Here is a 13,033-nt window from a genome sequence, read left to right as displayed (position 1 = left end):
TCTCCAGGTGCAAACACAACACGTTTTCTACCCTTATCACCAGGAAATTTATATTTAACATTCATACACTCAACGTTTTCCTTGATTAAATCATGCATTTTTAAGATCAATTCAACATGTTGTTTAGCATCAAAATTCACCTTCTCCGAAGATGGAAGAGGCAACAAATCAATAGGTGCACGAGGTAGGAAACCATACAATATTTTAAAAGGGCACATCTTAGTAGTAGAATGTAGCAAATGATTATAAGCAAATTCAATATGAGGCAAGCATTCTTCCCACATTGTCTTGTTATTCTTCAAAACAGCCCTAAGCAAAGTAGACAATGTTCTATTGACTACTTCAGTTTGTCCATCAGTTTGGGGGTGACATGTAGTACAAAAAAGCAGTTTAGTCCCCAACTTAGCCCGTAAACATCTCCAAAAGTGGCTAAGGAATTAAGTGTCATGATCTGAAACAATAGTACTTGGCACACCATGCAAGAAAATAATTTCACAAAAGAGCAAATCAGCAACATTAGCAGCATCATCGCTTTTATGACATGGTATGAAGTGTGCCGTTTTCAAAAATCTATCCATGACAAAAAATATGGTATCCCTCGCCTTCTTTGTTCGAGGTAATGCTAAAACAAAATCCATAGATATATCCTCCCAAGGAACACTAGGTACAGGCAAAGGCATATATAAACCATGAGGATTGAGTCATGACTTAGCTTTTTGACATATAGTGCAGCGAGGAACAAAATGCTCAACATCCCGTCTCATCTTTGGCCAAAAGAAATGTGTTGCAAGTATATCCTTTGTCTTCTTCACGCCAAAGTGTCCCATTAATCCTCCTCCATGCGCCTCTTGCAACAACAAAAGACAAATGGAGCTAGCTGGAATGCATAGCTTGTTAGCCTGAAACACAAATTCATCATTACCGACGAACTTGTTCCATGTTCTTCCTTCTTTACAATTCTACATTACATCTCTAAAATTAGCATCATGCACATATTTATCTTTGCTGGTCTCCAAACCAAATATTTTAAAGTCAAGTTGTGAAAGCATAGTATAGCGACGAGACAAAGCATCAACAATAACATTTTCTTTACCCTTCTTGTGTTTAATAACCTAAGGGAATGTCTCAATAAATTCAACCCATTTAGCATGTCTGCAATTCAGTTTTGCTTGACTTTTAATATGTTACAAAGATTCATGATCAGAATGTATAATAAATTCTTTAGGCCACAAATAATGTTGCCATGTTTCGAAAGTCCGAACAAGAGCATATAATTCTTTATCATAAGTAGAATAGTTCATACTAGGCCCACTCATCTTTTTCAGAAAAGTATGCAACAGGTTTGCCTTCTTGTAATAACATACCTCCTAATCCAATTCCACTAGCATCACATTCAAGCTCAAAAGTCTTATTATAATCAGTAAGTTGGAGTAAAGGAGCATGTGTCAACTTATCTCTCAATACCATGAAGGCTTCTTCATATGCGGTACCCCAAACAAAAGGCACATCCTTCTTTGTAAGCTCATTAAGAGGTGCAGCAATGGTACTGAAATCTCTCACAAAATGCCTATCGAAACTAGCAAGGACAAGAAAACTCCTCACTTGTGTGACCGTTTTGGGTTGCGGCCAACTCTCAATAGCTTCAATCTTGGCTTTATCAACTTCAATTCCCTGTGGAGTCACATCATAGACAAGAAAAGATACTCGGTTGGTGCAAAAGGTGCACTTCCCAAGGTTACTAAACAAACTTGCATCAGGTAGAGCAATAAAAACATCACATAAATGTTCCAAATGTTCCTCCAAAGATCTGCTATAAATTAGTATATCATCAAAATAGACTTCCACAAATTGTCCAATGAAAGCATGTAAAACTTCATATCTCATGAAAGTATAGGTGCATTAGTTAACGTAAAAGGCATGACTAACCACTCATATAAACCAAACTTAGTTTTAAATGTTGTTTTCCATTCATCCACCAATTTCATACGAATTTCATGGTATCCACTACGCAAATCAACTTTGGAGAATATTGTAGAGCCACTCAATTCATCAAGCATATCATCTAGCCTAGCAATAGGATGACGATAACGAATAGAAATATTATTAATGCCTCTACAATCAACACACATACGCGACATACCATCCTTTTTGGCACTAGTATAATAGGAACAACACAAGGACTAAGATACTCACGTATATAACCTTTGTCGAGCAGCTAGTGTACTTGACGCATAATCTCCTTCGTTTTCTCTCGATTGTTACGATATGGCACACGGTTTGGCAGTAAGCACTGGGAATTAAGTCAATATAATGCTCAATCCCGCGGATAGGTGGTAATCCTGGTGGCATGTCTTGTGGAACGACGTCAACAAACTCCCGCAAAATGTTAGTGGCGGCAGGAGGAAATGAGGAAGGTACGTCCTCGAATGAAAATAACGTCTTTTTGCACACAAAAGTGTAACAAACAGATTTGCTGAAGTCTACATCATCAGTATCAGATTTGGTGGCAACTAAACATGCAGTTTTCAATTTAATTTCAGAAGCAACACTAGATGGTTTATTATTAGGCTTCATTTGTTGCTCAAATTCTTTTTCCACAATATGATATTCACACTTATTTTTCTCCTGTTTTGCTTTATTAGGTCTATTAATATCATCTTTCAAAATGGAATCAGGAGTAATAGCAAGAAAAGTAATATGTTTATCATTATGAACAAGAGTATACTGATTGTTTCTACCATGGTGTACAGAATTTTTGTCAAATTCCATGGTCTACCAAGTAATAAGGAACATGCTTGCATGGGTACCACATCACAATCAACATAATCAACATATGTAGAGATACTAAAATGCACACGAAAAGTACGTGTTACCTTAACCTTACTGTTGTTGTTGAACCATTGGATGTAGTAAGGATGTGGATGTGGTCTTGTGGTGAGATATAGCTTCTCCACCATCTCCATGCTAGCCAAGTTGTTGCAGCTCCCTCCATCTATGAGGACGCGGACATATCGTTCCTTCACAACTCCCTTTGTATGGAACAAATTATGCCTCTAATTTTGTTCAGCTTGTGTGACCTGCACACTCAAAACACGTTGAGAAACTAATCTTTCATACCTGTCAGCATCTTCAGCAGCCATGTATTGTGTCTCATGATCAGAATCATCTCCATCGTGTTCTTCACTTGTAATAAGAGCCAAAGTCTCCTCATCATATTCACTAGCAGACTCATACCCACCATCCTCAGTAGCAATCATAACACGCGAAGATTGACATTCTCTCGCACAATGACCTCTTCCCTTACAAAGATGACAAATAATATCATGTGTGTGCCCTGTTGATGCCATGGATGAAGAATAGGTCTGGGCACGCCCAGCAGGTGTACTCCTGGCAGATAGTGGTGGTGGTGCATGTTTTCTTGTATCTCGATTGGAATTGGTCGCTGAAGTTAGTGGTGCTGCAGTAGGACGTGTGGGAGTAGAGGATGTATGTGGTGTCCATGATGAAGATCGACCTGTAGAAAAATTAGTTCGCGCCAATGTATGTCGATCCTGCACTTCACGTTCAACTTTGCAAGCAAGATGCAATAAACGACTGATATTATTATACTACTTATACTCTAGAATCATCTAAATCTCTCTATTTAATCCACCCATGAAACATTCAAGCATAGCTTCATTATCCTCAACAACACCACATCTAATCATGCTAGTTTGTAATTCCTGATGATATTCTTCTACAAAAAAATTTCCTTGTCTTAAACGCTACAATTTTGAATTAATTCACGTTGATAATATGGTGGAACCCAACGAGTATGCATAGCAGTTTTCAAAGAAGCCCAAGTAGTTGGAATAGGATATAATCTACAATGTTCAGACCACCAAACACATGCAAAACTAGTGAAAGCACAAACAGCAGCAGGAACACGTCTGTCCTCGGGATATTGTAAACATGTAAAATGTTGTTCAGTTTCTAACTCCCAAGTAACATAAATATCAGGAACATATCTACCCTCAAATGGTGAAATATTCAATTTAGTTTATGAAGGTGATCATGATCTTGTAAGTCAGGTGGTGGTGCAGCCAAACCGTTGCGATGATATGCATGAGGATGACCTAGTGGTGGTGGTGCTGGTGGTTGCATGTAGTTCTTATTTTGATCAACCTCATCCTCATAATGGTTATCCACCTCTCCAGTAGCAGCTAGAGCTACAGAAGCATCAATAGTAGTAGCAATGGCACCAGAAGTTTGTCTTGGCTCAAGAGGAACATGTTGCTCTCGCCTTACTGGATCGCGACATGGAGGTGGTTGTTGTTGTTGTTGCATTAGTGCAGCAGATGCGGGTGGTGGTTGTGGTAGATGCGCGAGTACTTCATCGGACATGGCGTCCAACTTGGTGTCAACTATCTTCTCAATATCATCAATCCTCTCCAGTGCCTTTCCAAAGCTAGCCATCAAGTCTTCCACCTGTGGTCCTGCCATGGTTAGCAGCAATAGAAACACACAAAAATATGATCCTACAGACTACTAGAACGTGGTGCTGGTGGTGTGTCACAAAATCGTCAAGAAAATCTCAAATCCTTATCAGTTCTTACCCAGCAGTAGGTGGTGATTTGCAACCGGTGTAATCAAAACTCCCAAAGCTTGGACAGAGCGATTGCCAGGTGGTGTCAAACGCATGATGTAGATGAACATGGAGCTGGGAAGGCTTATGATATGGTAGCAAAAATGTCAGCAATAATCAATTCAGAGATGCAAAGTTGAATACACGCTCAACGACGGTACTTGCTGGTACTAGGGTAGACAGTGCTAGAGACGCGAGCCTAGAGCACTAAAAAATCATGGCATGGCACGTAAAGAAGGGAAAAGCACACTCTCGAAAAAAAAATTGCTCTTTTTTTGCATTCCTTTTTTGCCGAAAATCACTATAATGGCGAGTATCTCAAAACTCTTCCCAAGTCAAAATAACAGGATAGGCACAAAAAAATTTGACTGTTTTTTCCAGAAATCAGGGCAGCGACGACCAAAGAGTGCGATACAAAATCACTATAATGGCACGTGTCTCAAAAGACTCAGAAAAGCCAAAAACCAGGATAGGAAAAAAATCGCCTACTAAAATTTTGGCCTAAAAACTGCCCCCTAGGGTCTCTAGACTTTTTTTTTCCAAAACCGACTCAGGCAAGGAAATAGAAATCAAAAAATAGATGGATCTCGAAACCAAACCTAATATGAAAAGAACTCGGATTGGTGGTTGATATATGGTGGTAGGATATGGTAGTGGTGGTGGTACATGGTAGCGGTAGTAGGATATGGCAGTGATGGTGGTATATGATAGCGGTGGTAGGACATAGCAGCAGTGGTGGTATATGTCAGCAGCGACGAAGATGGTGCAGAGGAGTCTTGGATTAAGGGGTTGTCGGTCATCCGGGCTATGTAACATGGGCCGGACTGATGGGCCGTGAAGATACAAGATAGAAGACTTCATCCCGTGTCCGGATGGGACTCTCCTTTGCGTGGAAGGCAAGCTTGGCATTCAGATATGAAGATTCCTTCCTCTATAAACCGACTCTGTACAACCCTAGACCCCTCCGGTGTCTATATAAACCAGAGGGGTTAGTCCGTAGAGGAAATCACAATCGTACAAGCTAGACATCTAGGGTTTAGCCATTACGATCTCATGGTAGATCAACTCTTGTAATCCACATATTCATCAAGATCAATCAAGTAGGAAGTAGGGTATTACCTCCATCAAGAGGGCCCGAACCTGGGTAAACATCGTGTCCCCCATCTCCTGTTACCATCGACCTTAGATGCACAGTTCGGGACCCCCTACCCGAGATCCGCCGGTTTTGATACGGACATTGGTGCTTTCATTGAGAGTTCCGTTGTGTCCTCATCAGAAGGTTCGATGCCTCCATTAGTCATCTACAACAATGCGGCCCCGGGGGAGGATTTTCTCCCTGGCCAGATCTTCGTATTCGGTGGCTTCACACTGTGGGCCAACTCGCTTGGCCATCTAGAGAAGATCGACAGCTACATCCCAGGTCACCAGATTAGTTTTGGAAATCTGGACTATGTTGTTGATATCCAAGGAGACTTGATATTCCAAGGGTTCATGACCCCAACCTCCGCTCTGGCCTTAGATCTGGAGTGCATCACCAGGTCCGAAGACGGCATTCCTGATACCGCCGGACTATCTGCGGCTACTAAGCCCAGTACGGGAGAGCCAGAGGAAGTAGTGTCACTGGCAACCGTCATGAAGTCGGACTCTCCTCCGGACACTGGCTCCAAACCCTCGGGGTCAGCATCATGTGAGCTCGGCCAAAGAGTCTCCTTCCCACTGTACTCCACGGACTCTCTTCTCCTCGGCCAAACCTCGCCTTTAAGCGATGCTCTGGACATGATGCGATCCCTCGTCATTACATAGGAGCAACGTCCGAACTACACCCAGCCCGGACTAAGGGCTGAGAGCAGGGAATTTTACATCCCACCCACCACCACTTCATAGCCACTGTTGAGGATTTAACTAACATGCCAGATTACTGCTCTGAAGACATCGACGGTATGGACGACGATGCTAGAGAAGAGCATGCCCAAAACCCTCCGTTTACTGGACGGTGGATGGCCACCTCTTCATATGACGTGTACATGCTGGATACACCTAACGAGGGTGACGTCGCTAATGATAAAGATCCAGTCGAGGATAAACCTTCTGCGATACAGCCAAAGGGGCGACGTCAGCGGCGGCGCTCTAAATCACGCCATGGAAAAGACGATGATCCTGGCACGAGAGACAACAACACTCCAGACGACGCGAACACCAAGAAGACGCCGTCGAGCCATCTTCCGCACAGGACGATCGGGAAGATCGGCAAGTTAGCCCTGATGAATAGGCCATAATGAAGACTCTGAGGATAGCAATTATGTCCCACTAATAGCCACTACAACGAAGATTTTATCGTGCCTGAGGAACCCCTCGAGTAGAAGCGCTTTAAGCGCCGGCTAATAGCCACTTCAAGGAGCCTAAAAAATAAGCAGCAACAGCTTCAAGCTGATCAAGCCCTACTCAACGACAGATGGACTAATGTCCTGGCAGCCGAGGAATACGGCCTCGATCGCCCAACCAAAAGTTACCCGAAGCGCAAACTTCAACCTCAATTCAACGACGAGGCACTTGGGCTCGTACCATCAGCGCGTAACGCGGCTGACGGACCACCATGTGGCCGGGACTAAACGGCATCTCAAGACGAACACCAGCCTATACTACCTCACCGTAAAGGTAGGGACACAACAGCTCCGGGATATACATATGACCTGCAGCAGGACCTGGAAAAGAGAGCAGGTCAGACTAGATCGATCTACGGATCACGGGGGCGTGCCCCAACGCGCGACGATGGCTATCTAGCCGGACATGACAAGCATAACCACGTCTGGGCCGAAAACCGCAGACAGACTCCATCTGAGCCACGTCGCGACTTGGCCCGATATAGAGGCTCCGCACACCCCCTCTGCTTCACTGATGAAGAAATGGAGCACGAATTCCCAGAGGTATTCAAACCCATGAATATTGAATCATATGATGGAACAACTCACCCTGTAGTATGGATTGAGGATTTTCTTCTCCATATCCACGTGGCCCGCGGTGATGATGTCCACGCCATTAAATACCTCCCACTAAAATTAAAGGCACCAGCCTAGTACTGGCTAAACAGCCTCCCAGAGAACTCCATTGGCAGCTGGGAAGACTTGGAAGACGCCTTTCGTGACAATTTCGAAGCTACATATGTCCGGCCTCCGAACGTCGATGACCTCAGCCACATCATCCAGTAGCCCGGGGAATCAGCCAGGAAACTCTGGACTAGGTTCCTAATTAAAAAGAACCAAATTGTCGACTGTCCGTATCCCGAAGCACTCGCGGCCTTTAAACATAGCGTCTGTGACGTGTGGCTCGCCCGCCATCTCGGCCAAGAAAAGCCAAACTCCATGGCAGCTCTTACCGCACTAATAGCCTACTTTTGCGTGGGAGAAGATAGCTGGCTCGCTCATAGAAGCAATAGCGCGAGCGATCCTGGCACCTCTGATGTCAGGGACGGCAATGGAAAGCCACGACGCAATAAAAACAAACGTCGCATTTAAGGCAATCATAGATGGTCCATCTGGTCTAGACAAGATACTGGATCGGTCCTGTCAGATCCATGGCAGCCCCGACAAACCCACCAACCATACCAACAAAAATTGTTGGGTTTTCAAACAAGCCGGCAAGCTCAATGCCGAACACAAAGGGAAGGGCCGCCCAGTGACAGTGAAGAAGAAGAGGCTCACCTACCAAGCATCAGGGACGGAAGCAATTTCCCCCGAAGTAAAAACAGTCAACGTGATATACTTGACGCATACCTATGAAAGGGAGCGCAAGCACGAAATACGAAACAACCACGCCATAAAGTCGAACGCCCCACAATTCAATCCATGGGCATCTTGCTCAATCACTTTTGATCACGAGGACCACCCAACCAGTATCAATCACAGAGGTTCGGTAGCTCTGGTCCTCGATCCAATTATTGGCGGATTCCATCTCACGCGAGTCCTCAAGGACGATGGCAATATCCTCAAATTACTCTATCAAGACACTGTCCGCAAAATGGGCATTGACCCTTCAAGGATCAAGCCCACCACAACTACCTTCAAAGGAGTAATGCCCGACATGGATGCTCACGGCACAGGCTCAATCTCACTAGAAGTCATCTTCGGTTCACCGAAAAACTTCCGACGCGAGGACTTGATCTTCGATATTGTCCCATTCCGCATTGGCTACCACACACTGCTCGGGCGGACCGCTTTCGCTCGTTTCAATGCGGTCCCAAACTATTATTGTCTACAACTTAAGATGCCCAGTCCACACGGCACCATTATGGTCAACGGAAATACAGAACGCTCCCTTCGCACTGAGGGGCACACTGCGGCAATCACAGCCGAAGTACAAAGCGGCCTACTCAAGCCACATATCTCATCGCTAATTAAACCACTGGCCTCTGCCACACAAGACCGGTCAATTTTATAGCTGGATTAGCAGCTCCGCCTCCGTTGTTCGCCTTATATACCCGTGGAGTTTGCACCGCGCATACATAATTATGCACTCAAATTACCTTGGTCATCGGCGGAGGCACAATACGGAAGGCCTACAAAGCGGTTTGTCCAGACTTTAGCCTTTTCTCTGTTTCCTAACTATTTTCTTATCTTTTTGCCACAGGTGAATCACTACATGTCCGTCCTATGGACCTGAAAGGACTCTTTAGGTTCTCGGTTTTCCAACAAATAACTGGAGATTTCTCCCTGTAAGTAGGCCTTTTCGCGGAAGCACAGGCAGCCCAGACATGCGACAGGAGGTCCAAAAGATTTTTGTACACCAAAAACTCAATTTGAAACCTGTACAGAACCTTTTCCCTCAGCCCTCGACACCTAGGGACAAAATCACTAGGGTCTTGATATGGCAACATATGGGTTGCCTAACAAGTCCGAGCAGCTCTATGGCATACTGCAACGTCACGAGTTTGGCATTATATGCATCAGCTCTGAATCATGTTTTGGTCAATAGTTGGGTTGCCTGGCTCCTGTTCTTGCAACCCTACGTTCCGTCTTATCGGCTAGGGTAGTAAAGGGAGAACTACTGCGATTGTGTTTCTGGTTCACCTGGTCAAACACCTAAGTGGAGAAAGCCGAAAACTGAATGTCATGATGCGGCGAGAGCTGTCAACCACTCGGTGACTTCTTAGAATCGTTTGTGATTTCTTCCGTATTACACGAAGGACCATTTTTTTCTTTGGTCACCTATGCAACGCAACCGTATCCGGATAACTGCGTGCATACCACGGGCTACAAAGTAGACCCACCATAAAACTCCTATGGCTAAGTGAAGGTGTTAAAGCACTATAGTCTGATTGCCTAGTTCGCCGCACCGACACCTCCGTTCCGGACCAAGACGTTGGGTCAAGAGTGATCGGGTGCTATTTCAAACACCCCCGCATTTTACGGTAGGGGCCGAAGCCGATGACTGGCAAACTTTCAGGTTATAAGAAACGTCCGCATAGGAGGAAATAATGGCAAAGGTATATAACACAGCTTTAACGTATCATAATATTGTTTTCACAATTTTGGTACATTTATTCAAATATAATATCCTTCGAGCACTGACCCTCTATCAAGCGGGTGCCCTCTAGGATGTCCTTGAAATAATGCTCTGGCATGCGATGGTCCTTGCCTCCAGGCAGACCCTTAGTTGCAATATCGGTGGCCTTCATTTTTGCCCAATACATCTTGACACGGGTGAAGGCCATCCGGGCACCTTCTATGCACACCAACCGTTTGACAGCGTCAATACGCGGCACTGCATCGACAAGCCGTTGCAACAAACCGAAATAGCTGCTCGGAACGGGTTCGGTCGGCCATAGCCGAACCACAACGTCCTTCATGGCAGCTCCGGACATCTTGTGTAGCTTGGCCCACTGGGCCATCTATTTGTTCCGCAATGCCGGACGCCTTACCACATTGAATTGCGACCAGAAAAGCCTCTCTGCGGCACGTCCATCCTGTGCTTGGAAGAACTGCGCTGCATCGGAAGCACTCCTCGACAGATCCAAGAACGCGTCTGAAGAACTCCACATTTGGTTAAGCAGAGCATACTTTGGGTCACCAAACGTAGTCTGTAAAAGAAAGGGCTTACCAACCGCTATCTCCCCAGCCTGTCGGATCTCCTCCCAAACCGCTCTATACTCGAATCATGCTTCTTTCGCCTCTAATAAGGCCTTGTCGAGTTTCGCTGCCTTGGCTTTGTTGTCCTCCTCGAGAGATTTGCACCTGCTTGTGGCATCCTTCAGCTCCCGCTCCATAGTAGATATTCTCTCCTGGCACTAGCGCCGAACGGCATGTTCGGCCTTTAAATCCGTAGCCGCCTTCTTGGTAGCCGCGTCGCTCACTCTGGCCTGCTCTTTGGCCTGGGCAAGTTCAGCCTGAAGGGTCTCAACCACGGAAGCACTATCTGCAGTTATGCATATCACAGTATATGATTTTCAACCTCGTGCTAATACTAGTATACATGCATAAACAAGCTGCCCCAACACATACCTTGTTCCTCGTCGAGCCGCCTGTTAATAAGAGTGATGTCCTCATCCGCTAACTCAAGTTTCCGCTTTAGATCTTTAACTTCCGCATCTTGGGGGTCGCCATCGACGCAACAGCCTGTGTTTGAATTAATTATGTTACTTCCTGAGCATATCTTTTTGATCCATTGATCGCCTCCCTGTGAAGGCCGACCAGAGACTCAGGGGCTACTACGTGCACACAGCCGCATTATGCATATAAAAATAGTTAAGCTATTAGTTTGCATACATCGAAGCTTCTCAACAGGCCCAAGAAAGCTTCATTTAATCCACTTCTCGCGGCCAGAACCCTTTCAACTACCGTACCCATTAAGGTACGATGTTCCTCTAAGATGGACACACTTGGTAATGTTCCCATCATAGTATCTAGCACCTCCGGATTCGGGGAGGCTGCTGCGGGAGCATGCATTCCCTTCAAAGGGGTACATCGGCTCAACCCTAGAGTTGTCTTCGGCTGTTGGCCGGATAGTTTGGTGCCTTCATTGTTGGCCCCCGTAGGGGCTACGCCCCCCGGACCCTTGATGATTGAAGTACCACTCTCTGGCGTTGTTTTCATTGTCCCCCACGCCGCTTAATGGTCAGGGGAGATTCTCCGGAAGTACACCTCGAAGTCGTCTGCCCTAAGAGGCGAGGAAGCATGAGAAGGCGTCTCGCTTTCCATCATCCCCAGAGATAAGTCCCCTGATGAGGAGGACTGTCGGGGTGGACTGTGCACCAAACTGCAAGCATATAGTTTAAATGTTACCCATGTAACCCGAAAAAATGGGGCATGTTTAGAGCATCCTTGTTCACTTACGACTCGGCAAGGGGCTTGTCCCCAGAGAGGTTCTTTGTGACGACATCAGCTTCGGAACCCGAACCATATGGTAGGGATACCTTCCCTTTATTGGGTGCTTCCACCTCCAAGTCTTCGGATGCGGTCCTTTTCCTCCCAGGAGGGGAATGGGTATCACCTTCTCCTTCCCCTTCGTCTTTCGAAGAGGGAGCTTCAGTCTCCCCGGACATAGTGGCCGGCATACCTGTAGAGTGGAGGCCACTTTCGGACTCTTCGCTCTTCTTCTTGTCCTCTTGCGCTGGCACTTGATACGGCGCCGGGACCAGCATCCTCGTCAACACAGGATATGCTGAGTCTTCGGGAAGTGGAGCTGAACACCTCATTCATTCCGCCTTTGTTATCCAGCCCTGGTCAAAGAAAGAACTCTCAGTACATCGCTATGTGCCGGAAATATGACCCGGCCAGGCTTGGTGGTTTACTTGAGACCCGGTTGACACTTGGCGATTCACTAGCGACCCACCCTGATCAGACGATTTACAAGCAACCTTCCTGAACATTATGACACACTGGTAACCCAACAGGCGGACTACGGATGACAAGGCCCAAGGCCCAGAAGGCCGGTTTATATTAATGGTGGGCGGTTTAAGAGGAAAGGCGTGAAGAATATTTACCTTACAAGGAGTTAAGACCCGGACTTGTATCCGGTTTGTATTAGAAGGTAGAATAGTCCTAATCCTAATAGGACTCCACATGTAACCTGCCCCTTCAATTTATATAAGGAGGGGCAGGGCTCCCCAAAGAGTGAGGAGCAAGAAGAAACAATCTCTAGGGCTAGACACAAAAAGCCGGTTTACCGGCGACTCTCTCGTGATGATAATGAGACCTGGCCACAAACAGCATGTAGTGCTATTACCCTATGAAGTTTCCCGGGGCCCGAAGCTGTCTAAATCCTTGTCTTGTGTTGCGTCTCTCAATTCCGCTCAACCCCTCTCAAGCTACCACATAGATGCGTTGGCCTCAAGACTACGTCTTCACACTAGGACATCTACCATGACAAAACCATGATAGTTGGCGCCCACCGTGGGGATGACGCACAGTGGTGTTG

The 13,033-nt window shown here is 45.8% G+C and overlaps 1 pseudogene; it reads right to left on the bottom strand.

The window, feature by feature from the left end:
• Positions 1–2,660: 2,660 nt before the first annotated feature.
• LOC147975678 (uncharacterized) lies at positions 2,661–3,347 on the bottom strand (annotated as a pseudogene).
• Positions 3,348–13,033: the final 9,686 nt, after the last annotated feature.

This window comes from Triticum urartu, chromosome 4A (genome assembly GCF_056163025.1).
Source record: "Triticum urartu cultivar PI428250 chromosome 4A, HENAU_Tu73, whole genome shotgun sequence".
Taxonomy (NCBI): domain Eukaryota; kingdom Viridiplantae; phylum Streptophyta; class Magnoliopsida; order Poales; family Poaceae; genus Triticum; species Triticum urartu.
Note: the sequence above shows the minus strand (reverse complement) of the source record. Positions and strands in the feature narration are given on the sequence as shown.